The following is a 21,649-nucleotide window of genomic DNA, read 5'->3' as shown; positions in this document are numbered from 1 at the left end:
TATTAAACCTATTGTGGCGTTTGTTAAAAAATATCACTATAGATGAACCCTATTGCGACATTTGTATATAAACGTCGCTAAATTTACCATTTTGTGGCGTTGAATGAAAACACCACTATATGTTTAAAGTTAGTGGTGTTTACTCTCAAAACAACGCTAAAAATGTCACTGTAGAACAATTTTGTTGTAGTGGTTATTAGGTGTGGGTTGTTGTCGTTGAAATGCACACTCATAAGTTAAGACCGTTCAAAAACAAATTTGCAAGCTATCTCAGTTTGAACATAGATGTTATCTCTAGATGTTTCAGGTTTGAACATAGATTATAAAAATGTTTGAGCATTTATTGTCAAATGGTTAATAATTTTAAGAACATATACTATTTTATAATTACTTTAAATTATTAAAAACAATAATTGCAAAAGCGATTGAATTGCTAATTACAAGTGATACGAACTATAAATTTGTAATTTCATTCATGCGAAGGACTCGTCATGTATGTATTTATGTTAGGGGTGTTTAAAAAAACGACAATTGTTTATCGTAAACGTTAGCTGGAATAATTGTTATATTTAACATGTTTATTAATGGAACCGTTAATGCTAAATTATTTTGGTTAACCAAACAACTAAAATCGATGGTTAACAGTTAAAGTTACGATTATGAATTTCGATAAAAGGTTAACCAATAATTAACCGTTAATAAATTAAATTATAATTATATTGGGAGATGTATAAAATTCCACCAGTATAAGTATGTGTTAAGTGTTACACTTTTTAGGAGATGTACGTACTTACACCAATTAAGTATGTATTAAGTGCTACACTTTTTTGTAGTATGAATTATGAAGCTTTAAAACGTTCATGGTGTATTATTTTTGAAAAATAATTATAATAAGTTGACCGGAAGTTAATCTGTAACCGAACCGTTAATAACAATTAATTGTTAACGGTTAATCGTTTCTTAGTGATTAGATTACAATTAGAAAAATCTCGTAACTGTTATAACAGTTAACCAACCTTTTAAACTAAACGTTACAGTTAACCGTCTATGAACAACCTTAACTTATGTCGCTTGGAACGCAAATAGTTGGATACAAATAACGAAAATCAAAACATAATTCATTACGTTTATAAAAAAAAAGTAATTCGACAGGATAATTTTGTGATGACTACGATATACAAGAGAAGAGCTTTAAGTCAAATGATAGTGATTAGCGAGAGAGGTAGAGTCCAAATACTACAACTCTTCTTTGTATTTGGTAGAAAATTTTAATAATTAGGTGATAAATTTTGATAACCAACATTAATAATTCATTCTTAAAATAATAATTAAATGAAACATTATACATTTTTGTGATTCAAGAAAACTGTAAACAACTAAAACAAAAAGATACAACTTGAACACTAATTTCCTCAATTAAACATTTAAACAAATTAAGTGTATATAAAGCACCCATAGGTCCTTTTCGTAATTAATGTCAAAAGTGTTCAACAGCTGGCTTATGGATAACATTCATCACTCTGCAATGAAAACGACATTTTGATTACCGCAACAACATCAGTGAACAGAACAGTGATAATCTATCATAAATCTAAACAGGTCCAGGCCTCGGCAAAAATCAGATTCTCATTGCACAAAAACATCATTACTGTTGTTAACTTTCAACACACAAACACGACAGGTGGATAACGGGAATCGCTGATCTTCGATAGCAGAAGAGATTAACAAGAGTAGAAGCATGAGAAAGGTGTGAAACATCGAGTCTTTTGCACTTTGCAAGAGAAAAATGCAACCCGACATTTACGTGTTGTTTTTGTCATATGCTGAAATCATATTATATTTTTATTTGGGAAAATTAGGAGCACTCAAAATACATGTCATCATACTGTTCGTAATATTCCAATAGGGGAGGTGGTGACTGTTGATAAGAATATTTAAGCAGTCTTGATGCCATTGCCTGCAACTTTTTAAAATCACATCAGCTCATGCAAAAGGCAGGCCCTGTGAGAAAATTAAAACACTAATTATTGATGAGAGTATGAAGATTGCTTAATTTAACAAGCAGGTCTTTTGTTGGTTTCTATTATGACAATTATGTTATTGTCTCTCATTGCCAACATGTTTCAATAATTTCCAAATTAGTCCACTGTGATCTACTGCATTTGGAAAATTAAAATATAATGATTTTTGCAGACATTGGTGATTTGCATTAAGCTCATTAATCTGTGTAGTTTGTTAGATATTTCCAACCCAATTAAGTCTAAAATATGGAGTAATTAGTTGATCTTACATGTGTGTTGTAGTCTTTCTTCGCATCGTAGTCTTCATAGTAATGTCAGATATTGAAATATATTTTTGAAGATAGACATACATATTATATATATGGATGGGCATGAGTCTCGAACCCGACAGTTTCCGACCCGATCTGATCTGACTTGGTCGGGTTTTATTAAAAAAAAATCGGGCTCGGGTCAGGTCCGATCGGATTTTTTAAAGGTGATGTTCGGGTCGGATTGAATTCGGGTTTAGGGTGAAAAATATTAGACCCGACCTGAACAAAAAAAATATAATTTTACCTTATATATTTAGGAATAATTATAATAATACTCATCTATATATTATTTTTTTCAATTAAATCACTGTTTTTATTGAATAAAAATAATATTTTTTATTATTTCAGGTCGGGCCGGATCGGATTTGGATTTTATCTCAAAAAGTCGGGTCGAGTTCGGGTCGGGTGGATGATATATATATATATATATCGGGTCGGGTCGGATCGGGTGAAAGATGTAAAATTTTCGGATCGGGTCGACCGAAACCCGACCCATGCCAATCCCTAATTATATATATATATATATACTAATAACATAAAATTTTTATATGAGTTGAGCATAAATAAAATTTCAAGATGAATACAACCAATAAAATATATAATTACTCAAAAAATTAAATTTGAAGATGGACAGTTATCCGCCCTCGTACCTTAATAGATCCGTCACTACCTAAAAGGAATCTTTACCACTAACTTCTCCTTATTTAAGTTTATTAGAATTTTTCCAAGTTAAATTATTTATTTATATTTATTCTTTTATTTTTATCTATATTACTATTTGGATTGTTACTAACTTTTTATTTGTGAGAGGTTAGCTCTCTACTGAGTGCAGCTAGGTATATTGTGCAGCACTAGTGTTTGTTAAAGAGTTAGTTATGGCTTAGCTGAGGTGGATAGGAGTTTGTTAGCCCTCATCTTTGCCCTCGGCTCTCGCTTCCTCTTGTATAAATCCCTGAACCTCAGTTGAGGTTTTTCAGGCTTTCATTAATAAAACACTGAGATTGCCGTCTCTCTTTCACTATTGTAACATGGTATATTTCGCTGGCTTTCTGGTTGGACCTTTCTTTTCTGTTTCCGTGTCCGCTCTGTGATCTTGCTTCATTTCCTTTCTTGTTTTTCTCATGGCAATTGTTCCTCCGGTTGATTCTTCTCCCAGTGGTGATGTTTCGACTTTCGAATGCCTCCGGCAGTTCAGGTCCCTTGAATATGTCGATTCAGCATTGCCCAAACTTGATACATTGAAGTTTTCTCAGGGAAATTTTCTTTTATGGAAGCATCAGATTTTGCTTGTTGTTGATGGTTATGGGATGTTGCGATTCATTTCTGATGATTCTCGGGTCCTTGATCAGTTTATTTCCTCTGGTGATGGTCAGTTGGTGGAGAATCCTTCATTTCTGCTTCATCGTCAACAAGATAAATTGTTGGCCTCATGGTTGTTATCCATTGTTTCTTCAGAGGTTTTACCTCATTTGGTTGGTCTCACTGTTGATAATGCTCAAATTAAGTTATCCCACTAGTATTAGAAATATGCTCAAATTAGATTATCTCACTAGTATTGGAAATGACGATTTTACCCTCACTATTTAGCATATAATTAGTGAGTAATTTCATTTATTTGGAGATATCTAAAGCAAATATTTTCTTTGAAACACTCATCTCTTTTTAGTGTTGTTTGAGTTGAGAGAAGAGCAATACCACAAAGTTCACTCCAGTTTTCGAATGTACGAATTCTTGAAGAGTCGTGTTAACCTTAGGGGTTATTCGTCCATTGTAGCGATTACACACATCGGGGGAATTTGCTTCTAAGTCAGTAGATTACCACGACACGGTTATCATTCTGATTTATTATTTTATTTAATATTTTCCAGTCAGTGCTAATGCATCGTTTTGCAACAGTCTATTTTACCAACAATTTAGAAGCAAATTCATTATACTACTATTAACACATGATTCTTACAAAGGTAGGATAAATTTTCCAAATCGAATATGGATGCACTGTATGAGATCGTGTCTTTACTTTGCAAATTTGGAATTCATTACACTCTCGAAATGGTAAGAATCAAAAGATTAGTACAAACAATATATCTAAACATCAAATATGTTTTAAATCATGCGTTTGAAACTTAAGAGCTTTTAGTGCATAATTGTGCTAAGATCAAGAATTGCATGACATTAGCGTTAAAGGAATTAAAAATAGGTGCTTAAAGGCATTTGAAACTTATGGTAATTTAACGTTAATGCATAGTAATACACGAGATTAAATGCATGAGATTAGTGTATATACATAAAACAATTAACTTGATCGCAGTTCATTAAAATGCATGGTTATAAACTATTAATGCATTGATATAAAGTTATTGTATGAAAATAAATGTTCGATTCCTTTGTAGTAGGAGGAAGCATAAAAACATTTATTTGTTCAAAGGAGAAATATGTTATCATTAAATATTTTTATTGAACGATATTTATAAAAAAAATTGTGAGAATTGTTGTTTACAGTCTGGCAAGTGAATTACATTCAAGTATGCAGTTATGAAAGAATTGCATGTAAGAATTGCAATTTCTGTTGGAAGTATGTTACATTTCCACAGTGCAATGTGTTAATACGGTATGATATATTCAATTGCAAGGTACATTATAAATATTTTATGATAGAACCGTTTTATTTATAGCTTTTAATGATTTTCATAATGGCCATGAAAACATTGGTTTTAATATTTTTTTATTGAATTGAAGAACAATTTTAATGGTTAGATTAGTGAAAGATTAATAACCATTTATAATGGTTAAAGGCCAAATGGTTATGGAAAAGATTTATTAAAAGCTTATAAATATTTTGGGTTAAAAACATTGGAACGGTCGAATGGCAAAAGTTTTAATTTGCATGTATGATAGTAGATATGTGGAGAAGAGTAACTATTTATTTTCATGTGAGGTAAGATTATTCAGTTCTGAATAGTAAGTTAAAAATAAATGTCAACTCTCTTTTCATATTAATAATTTCTTTTGAGAAATTTATAAAGATAACAGAAAGATAACAAAACGTTACAATTTTGGAGAATCATGAAGATGATGATGTTGGACGAGAAGATTCTTCAAACCGAAATAGTTGTTAAATTCGGGTTTGATTTTCGCAAGCTACTGAAGATAAGGAACCAAAATCTTAAAGATATGGATCTCATTACTATCAGTAAATTATTTTTTTACTGTTAGTAAAATATTTTTGTGACTAACCATATATTCTTCATTTGAATTCAGAAGATTAAAAACAGATGATGGTTCAGATGAAGTGATTGTCATGATAGATTTTGGGGTCCTAATGCAAAGGCTGAAGTAGCATGCATGGTGAGGGTGAACAAGTCTATTTGGAAATTATGATTCTACCTGCGAGGTTAGATTATTTAGACTTGTTGTCTGTTAATTCATGTTTTTTTTAAATACATGAATTATATTGCATGAGCCTTTAAGATCGTCTTTAAAACTTAGTGGATACTATGAAATGAGATAAAACCACTAGTAAAGACTAAGGTAGTACTACTAAGGCTAAGGTGGTAGTTTGAGTCCAAAAATATATATGCTTAATAAGATACTATTGTGAGTAAAAATATCAAGCATAATTCTTTAAAGAGATCTTATTTAAAGAAAGAGGAAATTCACAAATAATATATTGGAAAGTAGTGTGATGAGTATGAAAGTGCATGTCTAGGATTGGTTCTGTGAAGACTTGGTACTTAAGTGTGCCTAGTGCACCACATCTCTTTCATAGAAACCTACCTGGTGTATTGTTCATTACCATGCTCACTATTCCAATTTATAAAATACTATGACAAGATAAAAACTCTTAAAACTTAGTTCATAAGTTAAAAGAGTATAGATTAATTTGGTTGAGTGGAATACCAAATTTAGTCATAGTAAATAAAATATGTGACGATCTCTTTAAGGCTAATATGTTGAATGTCATGAATGAAAATATGATATACACTATTGCTACTAAGAGTGTGTTGTAGCTATTAAATCTCTTTAAGTGGTTTTCCTAAGTAGAGGGAAAAAAGAGATTAACTATTTCAGAATTTGTGCTAAATCTCTTATTTTAAACTTGAGATCATTTTTCCTGATGTTAGGAAAAAATCGAAATTCATTTTGAATGAGAAAAAGTTATAAAGAATTTCATGATGGTTTATGTATTTTTGATTTGTAACTTCTCAAAACTTTGAGAATATAATTATGTGTAAACAAAACTTAAGTTTGTTAAAATATAGTTTTATGGCTAAAACTCATAACAAACTTTACTCTAGTATGATTGAGTATTTGTTTACACGTTTTACAAGACACTTATGGATATCCTAAAATGTTAGAAATGTAGGGGTGTCTTAAAATGTCATAAACTCAAATAGAAAATATTCTATCCACTTATTCTAGTATTTCTGCTAGGTCTTATCAAGAAATTGATTTCGAGCCTAGAGGAAGTAAAAGGCTATTTGGACCAAATTTTATCACTTCCTTTATTTCTGAGATAAATGATTTAGACTCTCTTTCTGATCATATAGCTTAAATATTATATGAGGATCCTAAAAAGGCTATAAGATCTATCGATACTAGTTCTAGAAAAGCGCTATTAATGATGAACTAGAATCGGTAATGTCTAATCATACATGGGAATTAGTTGACTTGCCTAAAGGATTTAAACCAATCTGTAACAAATAAATCTTCCGGAAGAAAATGAGACCATATGGTTTGATCCAGTGATACAATACAAGGCTAGTTGTCAAAGGGTTCACTCAAAAGTTTGTTTTAGACTACTTTGATTCTTACTCTCCCGTTATAAACATCTCAATGATCCGTGCATTATTTGCACTAGCCTCCATTCATAAGTTGCAAGTACATCAAATGGATGTTAAGACTACATTTCTGAATGGAGATCTAGATGAGAAGACCTATATGGGAACAATGGTACAAGAAATTTCATAAAAATATACTTAGTTTTGGTTTTGTTGTGAATGGTTCGGATGTTTGTATGTATTCGAGGATGTTTGGTACTTATTGCGTCATCATAAGTTTTGTATGTTGATGACATGTTGATTTTCAATTCTAACATTGAGTCCATTAACAAAACAAATAGTTTCTTGTCCACTAAATTTGAAATAATGGATTTGGGAGAAGTCAATGTAATCTTAGGAGTCAAAATTACCAAAAATTGAAAAGGGATTTTCTTTAGGTCAAGCACACTATCTTGAGAAAGTGTTAAAGAAATTTGACAGTTTTGATGTCGTCCCTGTTCGAACCCTTGTGACCCTAGTATATATCTCTTTAAGAATAAAGGAAGTAGCATTTCCCAAATAGAATATGCTAAATTAATCTGAAGCTTATTGTTCTTAATAAACTATACTCGGCCTGATATTGCTTATGTTGTGAGTAGACTAAGTAGATATACTCAAAATCTGAGTGGTGAACACTGATTGCTCTTAGACACTTGCTGAAGTATCTTAAGGGTACTTTGGATGAGTTTGTTGGCTATCATGTGGTACTGAAAGGATATTGTGATGCCAATTGGGTTTCTGATAATGATGAGGTAAGCTCTACGAGCGAGTATGTTTTTACTTTAGGTGGAGCAACAATCTCATGGAAATCATCAAAACATACTTGTATTGCTTGTTCTACTATGAAGTCAGAGTTTATAGCTCTTGACCTAACTAGGCAAGAAGCCGAGTGGCTTAGAAGCTTGTTAGCAGATATTCCGTTGTAGGGAATACCGACTCCTCTGATTTATTTATTGTGTGATTCACAAGCTGCGATATGTGCAGCTAAAAACCAAGCTTACAATGGTAAGAAAGTACACATTCGCATAAGACATGAATAAGTTAGACACTTAATAAAGAATGTAGTGCTCTCTTTATAGTATGTGAAGTCAGAAAGGAACCTAGCAGATTCACTTATTAAAGGGTTAAGTAGAAAGATGGTCCTAGATTCGTCGAGGGGGATGGGTCTAAAGCCCATTGGTTGAGGAATTTATGGTGGATACCCAGCATAGTTATCTAAGTTCCATGTGGTCAAACGAAACAATGAAAAGACTCATAGTGCACATTCCTACTGCATGTCCCTATGATGAATAATGTGCATGCCCAGGATGAGCTTAATTGCTCTTAATAAATTCATAGCCTAGGCTTTGGGTGGTCTTAGTGAGAAAGACTTGATGAATTTACCGATTTTGGCTGAATATCTATTCTTAATAAGTTCATAACCCAGAGTTGAGTGGTTAGTTCTAATCGCAAAGAACTAGATGAATTTACCATTTGAGATGATGAGTTGTATTAAACTCTTAATGAATTCAAACCCAAGAGTTTGGGAGTTCCAAGTGAGGACATATTGAATGAGAGTTCCTAGTGAGAAGTACATATTGAATTCACCGAATTATGAGGTTGAATATTTATTCTTAATGACTTCTTATCCCAGAGTTTGGGTGGTTCATTAATAATGAACTTGAAGAAAATCATCATACCCTTTGTGAGGTTGAGCTATTATAAAAGCTCTTAATTATTTCATATCCCTGTTAATAGTGGTTTATGTCGAGATAAACTTGATGAAATAACCTACGTAAGTGAGAAGGATTAGCCACCTTCTATGAAAAATGTTGGGCCGTTTTTCTAGTACACTTATTAGACTCACGAGGAAAGAGGGCTAAACATATATACACTTTTGTATATAATCTTTGTAGAAACATCGAGGAATTTGGTGGATGAAGGGGTTAGTTGTGTGTTATGAGTTTACCCCCATCTTAGAAAGATCAAGACTAGTTTTACTTATCTAAGAGAAGTATTGCTCATCATCACTATTTACTAGTTCCAGATACGTTCACTAGTGCTTAAGCAACTAATCTCGTTATTGCTCTTCTCGTGTTTTAACTTTATTGCTCTCATCTTTACAAAAGAATTCTGTCGTATTAGTGGAGGAATGTTGATAATGCTCAAATTAGGTTATCCCACTAGTATTAGAAATATTCTAAATTAGGTTATCCCATTAGTATTAGAAATATGCTCAAATTAGGTTATCCCACTAGTATTGGAAATGACGATTTTGCCCTCACTATTTAGCCTATAAATAGTGAGCAATTTCATTCATTTGGAGATATCTCAAGCAAACATTTGCTTTGAAACACTCATCTCTTTTGAGTGTTGTTTGAGTTGAGAGAAGAGCAATACCACCAAGTTCACTCCAGTTTTCGGGTGTACGAATTCTTGGAGAGACGTGTTAACCTCAGGGGGGATGTTCGTCCATTGTAGCGATTACACACATCGGGGCAAATTTTCTTATAAGGCAGTGGATTACCACGACACGATTATCATTCTGATTGATTATTTTATTTAATATTTTTCAGTCAGTGCTAACGCCTCGTTTTGCAGCAGTCTATTTTACCAACACTCATTACTTCTAAGATTTGGCGTGTTGTTTCTCGTCTCTTTGGTGCTCACTCTGCTTCGAAGGCGTATGCTCTTCGATATTCTCTTCATTCTCAGAAGAAACGTGGGCTGACTATTAACGAATATTTGGCCAAGGTAAAGATGATTTGTGATTCTCTCTTTGTTGCTGATACGATTGTCTCCGAGCAGGAATAAATTAGTGTGATACTTGTTGGGTTTCCTATTGAGTTTGAATTTGTGATTGCTATTGCTTCTAACGAAGTTTTATCTCTTACAAGTTTGACAGATATGCTTCTTGACTGTGAGACACGTCACAAGGAGTTTTTTTATGAATGATATGCTCATTCAGGCCAATATGGCTACTCATGATGATTCTTCAAAAGATTCGAGTGGCTCATCTGTTTCTCTGGATTTTTCAAATGAGGCTCGTGGGTCTCGTGGTGGTGGTAGTTATGCTCAAGCTCGTGGTAGGGGTCGGTTTAACAATCGTCCTCAGCGCCAACTTTATGGTAAGTTTGGCCATCTACTGTAGCGCTGCTACTATTGGTTTGATCACACTTTTCAGGGAGCTTCTTCGGAGGTGAAGTCTACTTCTAGGGGTGATTCTTTCTCGATTGTGGCCTCTGACCACTTATCATCTCCTCAAGCCTTGGTTCATGTTGTTGGACGAAGTTTATCTGATGCTATTTTTCAACCTGTTAATGGGTTCACTCAGCCCATTTATTAAAGTGTTTGCCTCTGGCTGTTACCCTCATTTGCATGGTTTTAATCAACATAAGCTAGATTTTCGTACTCACTAGTGTGTTTTTCTTGGCTATAGTGTTTTTCATAAGGGGTACAAGTGTCTTGATGAAAGTGGTCGTATTTTTATTTCTTGGCATGTTGTTTTTTATGAGATAATTTTTCCTAATGCATGCAATTTTCGTGCACTTAACTGTTGCTGAGAGTTTCTACTGAAATTCCACTTAGAATTGTAACTGGTTTTAATGGCTCCAGTACCAATCTTGTTTTGTCTAGTATGGCTAAGTGGCTAACAGGTCTTCCAGCACGCCTGATGAAGGTCCTTCTCATTCAGTGGCTGTTGATGAAGTTCCACCTAGTTCAGTGGCTGTGTTTCCTGATCGTTTGCCTGGGATTCCTGAGGATATTTCCTTGGTTATTTTGCGTCAGTGTGTTACTGATATTAGTGGTTCGCAGGTTCCACATGAGGGTTTATCTGATTCTCTTATTGATTTGCCTCATGAGTTATCTTGTGATAATGCAGGACTTCTGGTACTGATTTTGGCAATCCAAGTGGTGGTGATATTCAGGATTCTATGTTACCTGAATCTTCACATGTTCTTGTTCCAGTTGTTTTTCCCGTTTCTAGTGGTCATCCGATGAGCACTCGTAATAAGAGTGGTATTCAAAAGCCTAAGGTGTTTATTGTTACCACGCCCAAATCTCTTGATGTTTTGACCGAGCCTACTAAATTAAAAAGGTTTTTCAGGTCCCTTAGTGGAAAGAAGCAGTAGATTTAGAGTATGTTGCTCCTATTCGGAATAACACTTGGTCTCTTACTGAACTTCCCCTTAATCATTGTGTTGTAGGTTGTAAGTGGATTTTCAAGTTGAAGAAAAATCCAGATGGCACTGTTGCTCGTTATAAGGCGCGTCTAGTTGCAAAGGGTTATCTACAACAGACAGGTAGTGACTTTCATGAAACCTTTTGTCCCGTTGTTAAACCTGATACTATTCGAACAATTTATCTATTGTTGTGTCAAGAAAATGGGAGCTTCGACAGGTTGATGTTAATAATGCATTTTTGAATGGTGACTTAGCTGAGGAAGTTTACATGTCTTAGCCTCTTGGGTATGAGCAGGGTGACAAAAGGGTAGTTGTTTGTAAACTTAACAAGGCTATCTACGATCTTAAGAAGGCTCTACGAGCATGGTTTGACTAACTCTGTAGCTATTTGCTTGCTCAAGGGTTTTGTATGTCCAAGTATGATGCATCCTTATTTGTTAGAAAGACAGGTAGTCAAGTTCTTTATCTTCTTGTTTATATGGATGACATTTTTATTACTGGTAGTGATTGTGTTGATGTTCAGACTATTATCTTTAATATTAACAAGGTGTTTTATCTTAAAGATCTTGATCATTTGAGTTATTTTCTAGGGGTGCAAGTTTCTTATATTCCTGATGGATTGTTTCTTAGTCAGCAGAAGTACATTGCTAATCTGCAACACAAGTTTGGGTTTTCTACTGATTATCATAGTGTTGTTGGTGCTTTATAGTATGTTACTATTACCAGGCCTGATATTTCTTTTGCTGACAATCGTGTATGTCAGTTTCTTCTATCTCCTCTTTATGATTATCTTCATTCTGTCAAACGAATCTTGAGGTATCTGCAAGGAACGATTGATTTTGGCTTATGATTTACTCATGCCATGTGATTGTCTATTACAGGGTTTGCATTTGCATATTAGGGCTCAGATATTGATGATCATAAGTCAACTACTGGGTTTTGTATTTCCTTTGGGGGTAATCTTGTGTCTGGGGTTTCGAAGAAGCAGGTTGTTATGTCTCGCTCTACTACTGAGGCTGAATATAAAAGTGAAGCCTCAACAACTATCGAAGTTATGTGGCTTGAGTCCTTACTTGTAGAACTACATGTTGTTCCTGATGGGGTGCCTATTCTGTGGTGTGATAATTCTAGTGCAGTTGTTGTCTCGCTAATCCTGTGCTGTATTCCAAATTTAAACATGTTGAGATGGATCTTTTCTTTGTTTGTGAACGAGTTGCCTTATGTAGCTTGCTTGTTAATGAAGTGCCTGCCTATGAACAAGTTGCTGATGTTTTGACCAAACCTTTGTTTGCATTGTTTTTTTGTCGTTTACGAGATCGTCTTGGTGTTCTTCGCCTACCTCTTGGATGTTAGGTATGTGGTTTATTCTGTTTCTTTCTTTATTGCTGGTTTTTTTTGTTTGTTTATGTTTAGAATTTCAAAGTTGTTCAAAGCAGGGTGAATGTGAGAGGTTAGCTCTCTACTCAGTGTAGTTAGGTATATTGTGCTGCACCAGTATTTGTTAGAGAATTAGTAAAGGCTTTGCTGAGGTGGATAGGAGTTTGTTAGCCCTCATCTTTGTCCTCAGCTCTCGCTTCCTCTTGTATAAATCCTTGAACCTTTGTTGAGGTGTTTAAGGCTTTCATTAATAAAATACTGAGAATGACATCTCTCTTTCACTATTGTAACATTATTTGCTGCCATTTATTATATATTTTTTTTAAAAAATTGAACAACATTCGCTTTTCTAAAGGTATTAATTTTTAAACGTGATGGGATGTTTTAATTTTTTTCATGCATAATCGACTTACAAATTTAATTTATGTCCTATTTAAAGGCATGTCTTTAAAGTTACTTTTTTCTAAGAGAACGTAAAAAAATTAAAAGGGTGATTTAATGAGTATTCTAACGTATCTAGTTCAAAACAATCGATCACAACTTCGATTTTTCAAAACGCATGTTTTTCAAGATAATATTTTTCGAATCTAAAAAGAGTTTCGACGCACAAACTGAGCTTAAACCCATTTAGTGCTTTTAGATGAGGCGTTGAACCATTGGGCTTGTTTGCACCATACAACCTGTTTTGAGGCAATAATTTATGAGTTGAATTGACAATTCAACTTACACATCAAACAAGTTAGAAAAAAAAAAGAAAAAGAAAAAAGAGAGAAGGGATGAAATGACCGAATGGCAAATATAATGCAGCAGCCAAGATCAGTACACTTCAACGTTCCATTGTTCTCCTTTCTTTAATTCTTTCTTGTATTCAAGCCAGTCGATACCTGAAACAAGTAAAAGTTAGAAGGTGGAATCATATTTTTCTACAATGTTGAAGTAAGTTACCATCTCTGGCAGCCAAAGAAGTCATGATAGCATCGATTCCCTTCTCCATTCCCTTGAGCCCGCACATGTAGATATAGGTGTTGTCTTTTGTTGAGCAATTCCCAAAGCTCTTCAGCATATTGGGCCATTCGGGTTTGAATATACATCTTCTCGCCCTGTTCGTTTGTTTGTTCCCTGCTTATGGCATAATCCACCCTGAAGTTGATAGGTGCCTTCTCCTTCATCTCCTCAAATTCCTGGGTTGAAACTATTATTTTTAAGCCAATGTATTCCAGTACCAAGAGAAAGAATCTGGTAAAAAGTTAAGAGAGCTTGCCTCTGGGTAGAGTAGTGAGCTACTGGTGGGAACACCCAAGAAGAGCCAATCCAATCCATTAAACTGCATTTCATGGCAGTAACAGGTCAAGTACTTTCCATAACTGGCTACTCTTTTTGGGAAGATTTCGATATCCGACCTACCTTGTAGTCGTCGTGCTTTTCAAAGAACATCTTCCATAAGAATGAACGGAAAGGCGCAATTCCAGTTCCAGTTGCAAGCTGCAACAGGGAAACCAGACATAATTGTGTTACTAAATGCACAGATAAATGGTTAACATGTCTTTTTGTATATTATACTCTTGAAAGAGCAGATAATGTAGACATACCATTATGATGGTGACATTTGGATCTTTGGCATAAGCATCTCTTTCCCAACAGGCCCGTGATCTTTACGAAAGCTTCAGGCTTCAAATCACCTGAATGAGACAATTACAACTCATAAATGATGGTGAAAAGAAAACACTTCCCCAATGCTTTCATTAAAAAATGGTAATGTCTACCGCAGTTACTTATAAAGCTCAATCTTTTTCCCCCAAGGCTGCACATAGCTTCAATAACAAAGGTATCAACAAGAAATTTGGAAAGGTTACAATTATCTGTCATGTCTTAATTTGAACCAGTAAATGATCTCTTATAGTTAAAGGGGACAAAATTATTCATGTACTAAGAAGCTAATATGCTGCATATTAAACAATCAACAACCTCAGGAAATAAAAACGGTTGATGAAGATCATTAGTCAGATTTCTATCCTAGGTGGTCTTTGTATATTTGTTCAAGATTGATCCAAGTGAGGGTTTTCTCGAAACTTCTACTTATGTGCATATAGGAAACTGGAAAAGAATGAACTTTAAAATTCTTACACAAGAAATTTGAGCAAACTCCTTTCACTCTCTCCTTGTTCGTTGGTATAGACAAGCCTTTTGACACACAAGGACACCTGCATTTACAATCACATCAGGATCTGACTAGATATCAGTCTGAATAAATAAATTAAAACCTTTAAACCCCCAAGAAGCACATAACATTTTATCCTTATCTGAAGAAATAAGATCCTTACGGTTTGAGAATTGCCAAAGTCTCCCAAAGAACTGCTAGCAATAGAGTACAATCGAAGTTTGTGGGGTTTCCCGTTCTTGTCCAGACCGTCAGCAAGGACACCAATGGACTGTCCTTCTCCGTATGGTACTTTCCCTGTGTCATCCAACATCAAATGATAAAAAATGCATGTGCCAAGTCTTCACATGCTTAAAACAAGCTTCTAAATCGTTAAAAGATCACCTTCGGTACTAAAAACCATGTGCCAAGTCTCTCCAGGAGCATCATCTCCGGTGATTTTGGTGTTGAGGAGGGACTTTCCAACGTAGGGTTCCTTTGGCTTGTACTTGTTAACAACGATGCCTTCATCATCTTTCTTGGAAATCTTTTCTGCTTTTGCAGGAGCTTCTGCTGTGACCTGAGCTCTAATGGAAATCACATTTCCACCAACGCTGACATTCCTTGGGTGCAAAACACTCCGGGGAAGAAACTAAGACATATGAGTACGGAGTAAGTGAGTCAATGCAAAAATGCTTTCGTCTTACAGAAATCATACCTTGTTGAAGTTGAGTCTTTCAGGGACAGCATGGTTGAGTTTTTAAATGAAAGAGAAGATGACTTGAAAGATGGGAGAGCTACAGCTGCATTTACAGTCATTGCCATTGTTTACTAGCACCTGAAGAAAAAAAAGAAGGAACAAGCTGAAAACCACGAAAAGAAGGAACAAGCTGAAAGCCACGAAAACAAGAGTAGAGAAGAGAGATAAAAAAGACAAATCTGGGAGAGGGTTGCAGGCCTGGTTTTTAGAATCGGACCGATCAGGGAACCGATCGTGTTATCGATTCACTGGTTCAACCGGTTGAACCGGTTAAAAGAATCGGACGACGTCATAATTGATTAATTATTTAAAAAATTAAATAAAAATATAAAAAAACATTTAATAAAAAATAATTTTTTATATCACAAGTCATATTCAAAGCAAGTTATAACATATATAAGTTAAAAACCATAAAATTAAGTGAAACAAAATGATTCAAATTAACTACAACATAATATTTAAGGTAAAACATATTAAATAATAAATATAATTATATAACTATAATCAAAAAATAAATTTGGGGCTAAAAAAATCATAACAAACGATCTCGTTTGGTTTAATTTTTTTTAAATCTCACATGGTTAAAAAACATAGAAGAGCATCACAAAAGTCTAAAAAGTAAAAATATGAAAATAAAACAATCCCACATGACTAAGAAAAATAGAAGAGCATCTCAACTGACTTCTATAAATAATAGAAGTAATTTGACATTCAAAATCATGGAGTCTTTTGGTGAGCACATAGCGAACTATTCTTTCACTTTAATCGAGCTCAAATTTCAGGCTTCAATCGAGCTTCTAATTTTTTTTTTGAGTTCGAGCCTTTTTTAGTTCAAGTTTCAATATTATATTTCAAGTTCGAGTTGACTTTGATAATTTTTAGCTTGTGAGTTTTTGAGTTTAGTTGAGTTTACTTTTAAAGTTTTCGAGTTCGAGTAGAGCTCAATAATACTCAAGTTCGAGTCGAGCTCAACAATACTCGAGTTCGAGTCGAGCTCAACAATACTCGAGTTCGACTCAGCTTGTTTAACAAACGACGGCGTTTGATTTAATTTTTTTAGATAAAAAAACATAACTGGTTTTCAACCGGTTTACGGTCCGGTCCGGTTCGAACGGTTCACAGCCGATTCAGCGGTTCCTTCTGGTTCACTAGTAACGGTTTAACCGGTGTAAAATGAACCGGACTAGACAGCGATTCCCAATTAAATCAACCGAACCGATCCGATCCGATTTTTAAAACACTGGTTACAGGTTGGTTGGATGAGAGAGGTTCGGTGGCAGTTTAGTGTGTCTATGGTTGGACAGGAAAGGATTGTCGTTTAGATTCTTGGAGACGGATTTGTGGTCAAAGAGGCCTTAATCGTTAATAGGAAACTCCAAAATATTTTACTTATTGATTCCAAATGCGAACCACTCAATTTTATGAAGCCCATTAGCTTTTAGGTTAGATATTTATGATGCCCATTTTGAATTATATAGACTTACCCTTAACCACTATTTAGTTTAAGTCACATATGATTCACTTGTTTAATTTTTTTTTGCCTTCTCAGTTTCAGGTTTGTCATAATTAATCCGAATAGATCGATATCTCACAACTAATTTTAGTAGGCGAGTTTTCTAACGAGGATTTTCTGTATGCACAAAATCTCGAATATAAAACTTACTTAAATTATATTAAAATTACTTATCACTTGAATTTACCCGTTGAAATATTCCATTCCAGATTTTTACAATCGACTCAACCGATTCCACGTTGACTTGGGATTTTAACGTTTGTTGATGCTTGACTTGATAGTGCATTCCCCCTTTTATGATATGAATTATATGTTCATAAATTATTTGGAACAGGGGCAGACGGATCCATTGAGGATTGAGAGAGAGGAAATTATCTATCTTAAAATTTAAATTTTATTCGATTAGTTATCTATTTTTATTGATGGTGTCTAAAAATTTATTTCTACCCACCTTGAAACTCGAAATTTCTTCGGTTAATTACATATTTTTACTGATGTCCACCCTGAAATTTTATTTGTATCTACTGATAAGTGTTTAATATTGAATATATTTATTTTTATTTACTCCTTATTTTTCGATTGAATATTATTGATTTATCTTTATTTATCTTTATTTTGGACAGAAGCTTTATTATATTAGTTCAAAAAACCGTAGATTTTTATGATCCAGTCAGCATATTTTAGAAGATGAGCAAATTATCTTGAATATTTAATTGAAATTTAACTAGCATAAAGTTATTCATAAGATGAAGCATAATTCAACAATAAGTATAAGACTTAAATATTTATTTTTATCTTTTGTGATAAAACTTTTAGTTTTAGGATTTTTAGTTTGATTATTTTATTATTACTGGATTTTTTGTTTGATTATTTTATTATTATTATTTTATTTAGAAATTAGTTATTTTATTAGAACTCTTGGTAGGATTTTTAATTTTATTAGGAATTAGTCATTTTATTTACTTAGAACTTTCGAGTTATAAATACCATTTAGGTTCAACATTTGAACTCATATTGAAATTTATATTTCCTTAACTATTTATTGAAGTTATACTTTTCTTTCATCTTTTTACTTTTGTAAATTCCAATTCATGCTTGGCCAAACTCCAATTAGTCGAAAGCTAAGCTACAACTCAATATGTTTTGTGAGAATTGAAAAGTGTTTCATACCTTCATGTATATTTCTTGATTTTATGCAAACTAGGATTGACAATCGACATTTCCTTTAAATATCTCAACACTTTCAATTCAAAGATTGCACATTGACTTGAATGTTGTTTTGATTTACTGTTGGGGAGAAGAATCAGCTTGTAGCAAATTCAATTTCCTAAGAACAAACTTCGTGGCGATCCGCTAAGGGAAATCAAGATCAAGTTCAACTCTCATTGAGACACCAAAAATCTAAGCACGTGATTTTCCAACACTTAAAGTAGCGTTTGTGTTAACATCGATAGTCGTTGTTAATCCAAACAATAATTAAATTCCAATGATTGACTTTGGAAATTAGTTCACATGAGAGAAGAGCGAGTTACAAGGGTTAAGCCTTGTAGATTGTAATCAACAAGAATCCTAAAGCAAGATATATTTCAGTGATCAAAACAAATTGAGGTGAAGCAAAGCTGGAGGTTATCTCTCATCATATTTATTTTTAATCATCTAATTTTCTTATTTTTATTTATTCCAATTTATTCAATTTGTTTTACTAAACCACCTTTATTTTACTTATGCAGTTTTCTTGGATCAAGATCAATTCAAACCAATTTGAATTCAAGGGTAAATTATATAAATTGTCCCTAACTATAAGACATTATTTTGTTGTGTCCCTTGACTAGTAAAAATTATAAAATGATATTATAATTATATGACGCTGCTTTGTTAAGTCCCTCGACCATTAAAAGTTACAAAATGATCATTCGATTATTTATATGTTAAAAACTCGTCATTTTCGAGAGAAAAAATTAATAGTCATCTGAGTTGAAAGTTAACATGTTGAATGAGATATGATAGTCGTTTGAGATTTTGATATCAAATTTTAATATATCTCAATCAGCAAGTTAACGTCTAACTTAAATTGTCGTCATTTTTCTAACGAAAATTGGAACATATGAATAGTCGAGTGACAATTTTTAACTTTTGATAGTTGGAGGACTTAACAAAATAATGTCTTGTAGTTAAATAACCATTTTATAATTTTAATAGTTGAATGACTCAATAAAATAACATTCCATAAACGATGGACTACTTTATCCTTAATTTAATTTAGAGTGAGCTTATTAGGTTAGAACTAAGCAATAACCGTACCATAATCATCCAACTCAGGGACACGACGGGTAAAAACTAAAAACAAATGAACAGAAGAAACCCCGAAATATGTGCTTAATTGAAAACAAAATAGGAAAATGTGGCGTCACGGTTAACTCACTCAGTCTCTCGCGGTCTCGCCCTTCATTGCCTCGATGGACGGTTAGTTGATGTTTCTCTCTGGTTGTCAATTGTCTTTCTCATGACAGAACAGACAATCCTTCAAACTGCTCTATTAATTATCATTTGCATTTTCCTACTTTGACATCATCCCCTCAAGAAAAATCCCCTTCATTTCCTTCTCCTTTCTCCTCTCCAAACAAGATTTTAAGAGAACCCTTGAACCTCTTTGTTTTCTCATTTCTTTCTTCGACGAAAAAACAATGAGGGAAATCCTTCATGTTCACGGATTATCTGTATCAGAGTTTGTGTACCATGGTGATAACTATAAAAAGATTATTAAAGAATTAGCTGACTCATGGAAGAAAGTGCTCTGGATGGATATTGTGGCTGCAAGAGACATGCTTATTCCGGATTATATGGAGTGGTGAAGATTGAGAAAAAATGAAAACATCCCGGTGCCAGACTGTGAAGACACCCGGACCATAGAGGAACATCTCAGGCCTGTCCTTTCCGAACTTGAGATAGCCAAGACAGAGTTTGAAGCTGTGAATAATGAGTTGAAGCAGAGGGTAAAAGAACTTGAAGCTGAACGCTATCAGTGGAAGCTAGATGCTGACACTCAGAGAGATCGAGCAAACAAACTAAATAAAGAACATAAGAAAATCTGTTTTGAGCTCGAAGACTTGAGAAATGGGTATCAAGATAAAGTCAAAGATAACTCAAATTTGAAAAGAACTTTTGAATACTGGAAAAACGAAGCTCATGGCCTGAAAAGGAAGTTTGAGGGGTCTGATGAGTAGCTGAAGACTGCTCAAAGGTGGTTAGTAGATAATCAACATCATAACCAATGCTTGAGAATCCAGGTGGCTGATCTGGATAAACAACATGAGAAATATGGCAAAAAAAATAGCTGAGTTAGAAACCATTATGGATGGGTTCAAGAAGCAAGCAAGCGAGCTTCAGATGGTGCCATTTGATAGAGGTTTACAATGGTGTTTTTCGTTGGGAGCAAGCTCAGGAAAGGGTGAAGGACAGAGACGCAATCATCCATGATTTCCTGGATCAAGTACAGCAGATAGCCCGTCATCTACATAGCCTAGCAAGGGAAGCTGGAGTGGTTCGACAAGGCATTCAACCAGTGACAAATGAATGAAGAATATTTGTCAACATATTAGAAGATGTTCGGGGTCTGGATGATTTAGTCCGGATGTACCTTTAAGATTGTCTTTATGTTTCTTAAAAGATAAAACATTTTTATTTAAATGAGGATTATTTATAATAACGAACACTTTTCTAGATCAATACCTCTAAATTATATACATCATGCATTACATTCTTTGCATTTTATATGTTTTTCATGTTTTTACATTCGTATTAACTAACAGAACATGTCTCAGAAAGAGAAAGAGCAAACACCAAGTTTACCTCCACGAGCTCAAGACACACATCATCCGCACAGTACTCGGACAAAGAAGAAACAAATGGAAGCCAGAATTGAGAAAATCGAGGAGAACATGGCAAAATTACATAAAGAACTTGAAGATAAGATAGCCCAAAATAGTATGAGTACCCTGGATTCCATCACAAAAAGTCAGGAATCTTTGGTAGACCAAATCGTGACTAAGTTATCAGATTTACACCAGGCCAGTGCACCAGGGGCAGGTTCATCCGAAAGGGCAACTATACCATTGACCCCACAAGTGGTTGTCTCATCCGGGATCTTACCTGGATTGCAAGGTGATTCATCTGCCACCAAAGGGAAAGTTGTATCGGTTGCAAATATACAAACTTCTATAATTAACCCTGACAATCATCCAGACGACTGCCCTATCCCAGATTTTGACGAAGAGGATAAGGCAAAGAAAATGGAAGATAAGATTAGAATGTTGGAAGACCAGATGAAAATGGTCAAACAGGACCACGACTATTACGGGGTAGATGAAATGGAGCTGAGCTTGGTTTCTGATTTGGTGTTTCCACCAAAATTCAAAGTCCCGGAGTTCGAGAAGTTTGACAGGAACAGCTGCCATTCATCCCATATCACCCTGTTCTGTTAGAAGATGACAGGATATGGGAGAAATAACCAACTCCTGATCTATTGCTTCTAGGAGAGTTTTTCCTATTCA

At 34.2% G+C, this 21,649-nt stretch overlaps 1 pseudogene; it reads right to left on the bottom strand.

The window, feature by feature from the left end:
• Positions 1-13,358: 13,358 nt before the first annotated feature.
• On the bottom strand, positions 13,359-15,466 carry LOC120125909 (annotated as a pseudogene).
• Between the last annotated feature and the right edge of the window lie 6,183 nt (positions 15,467-21,649).

Source organism: Hibiscus syriacus, unplaced genomic scaffold (assembly GCF_006381635.1).
Source record: "Hibiscus syriacus cultivar Baekdansim isolate YM2019G1 unplaced genomic scaffold, ASM638163v2 tig00000132_pilon, whole genome shotgun sequence".
Taxonomy (NCBI): domain Eukaryota; kingdom Viridiplantae; phylum Streptophyta; class Magnoliopsida; order Malvales; family Malvaceae; genus Hibiscus; species Hibiscus syriacus.
This window is presented reverse-complemented; position numbering and strand designations above follow the sequence as displayed.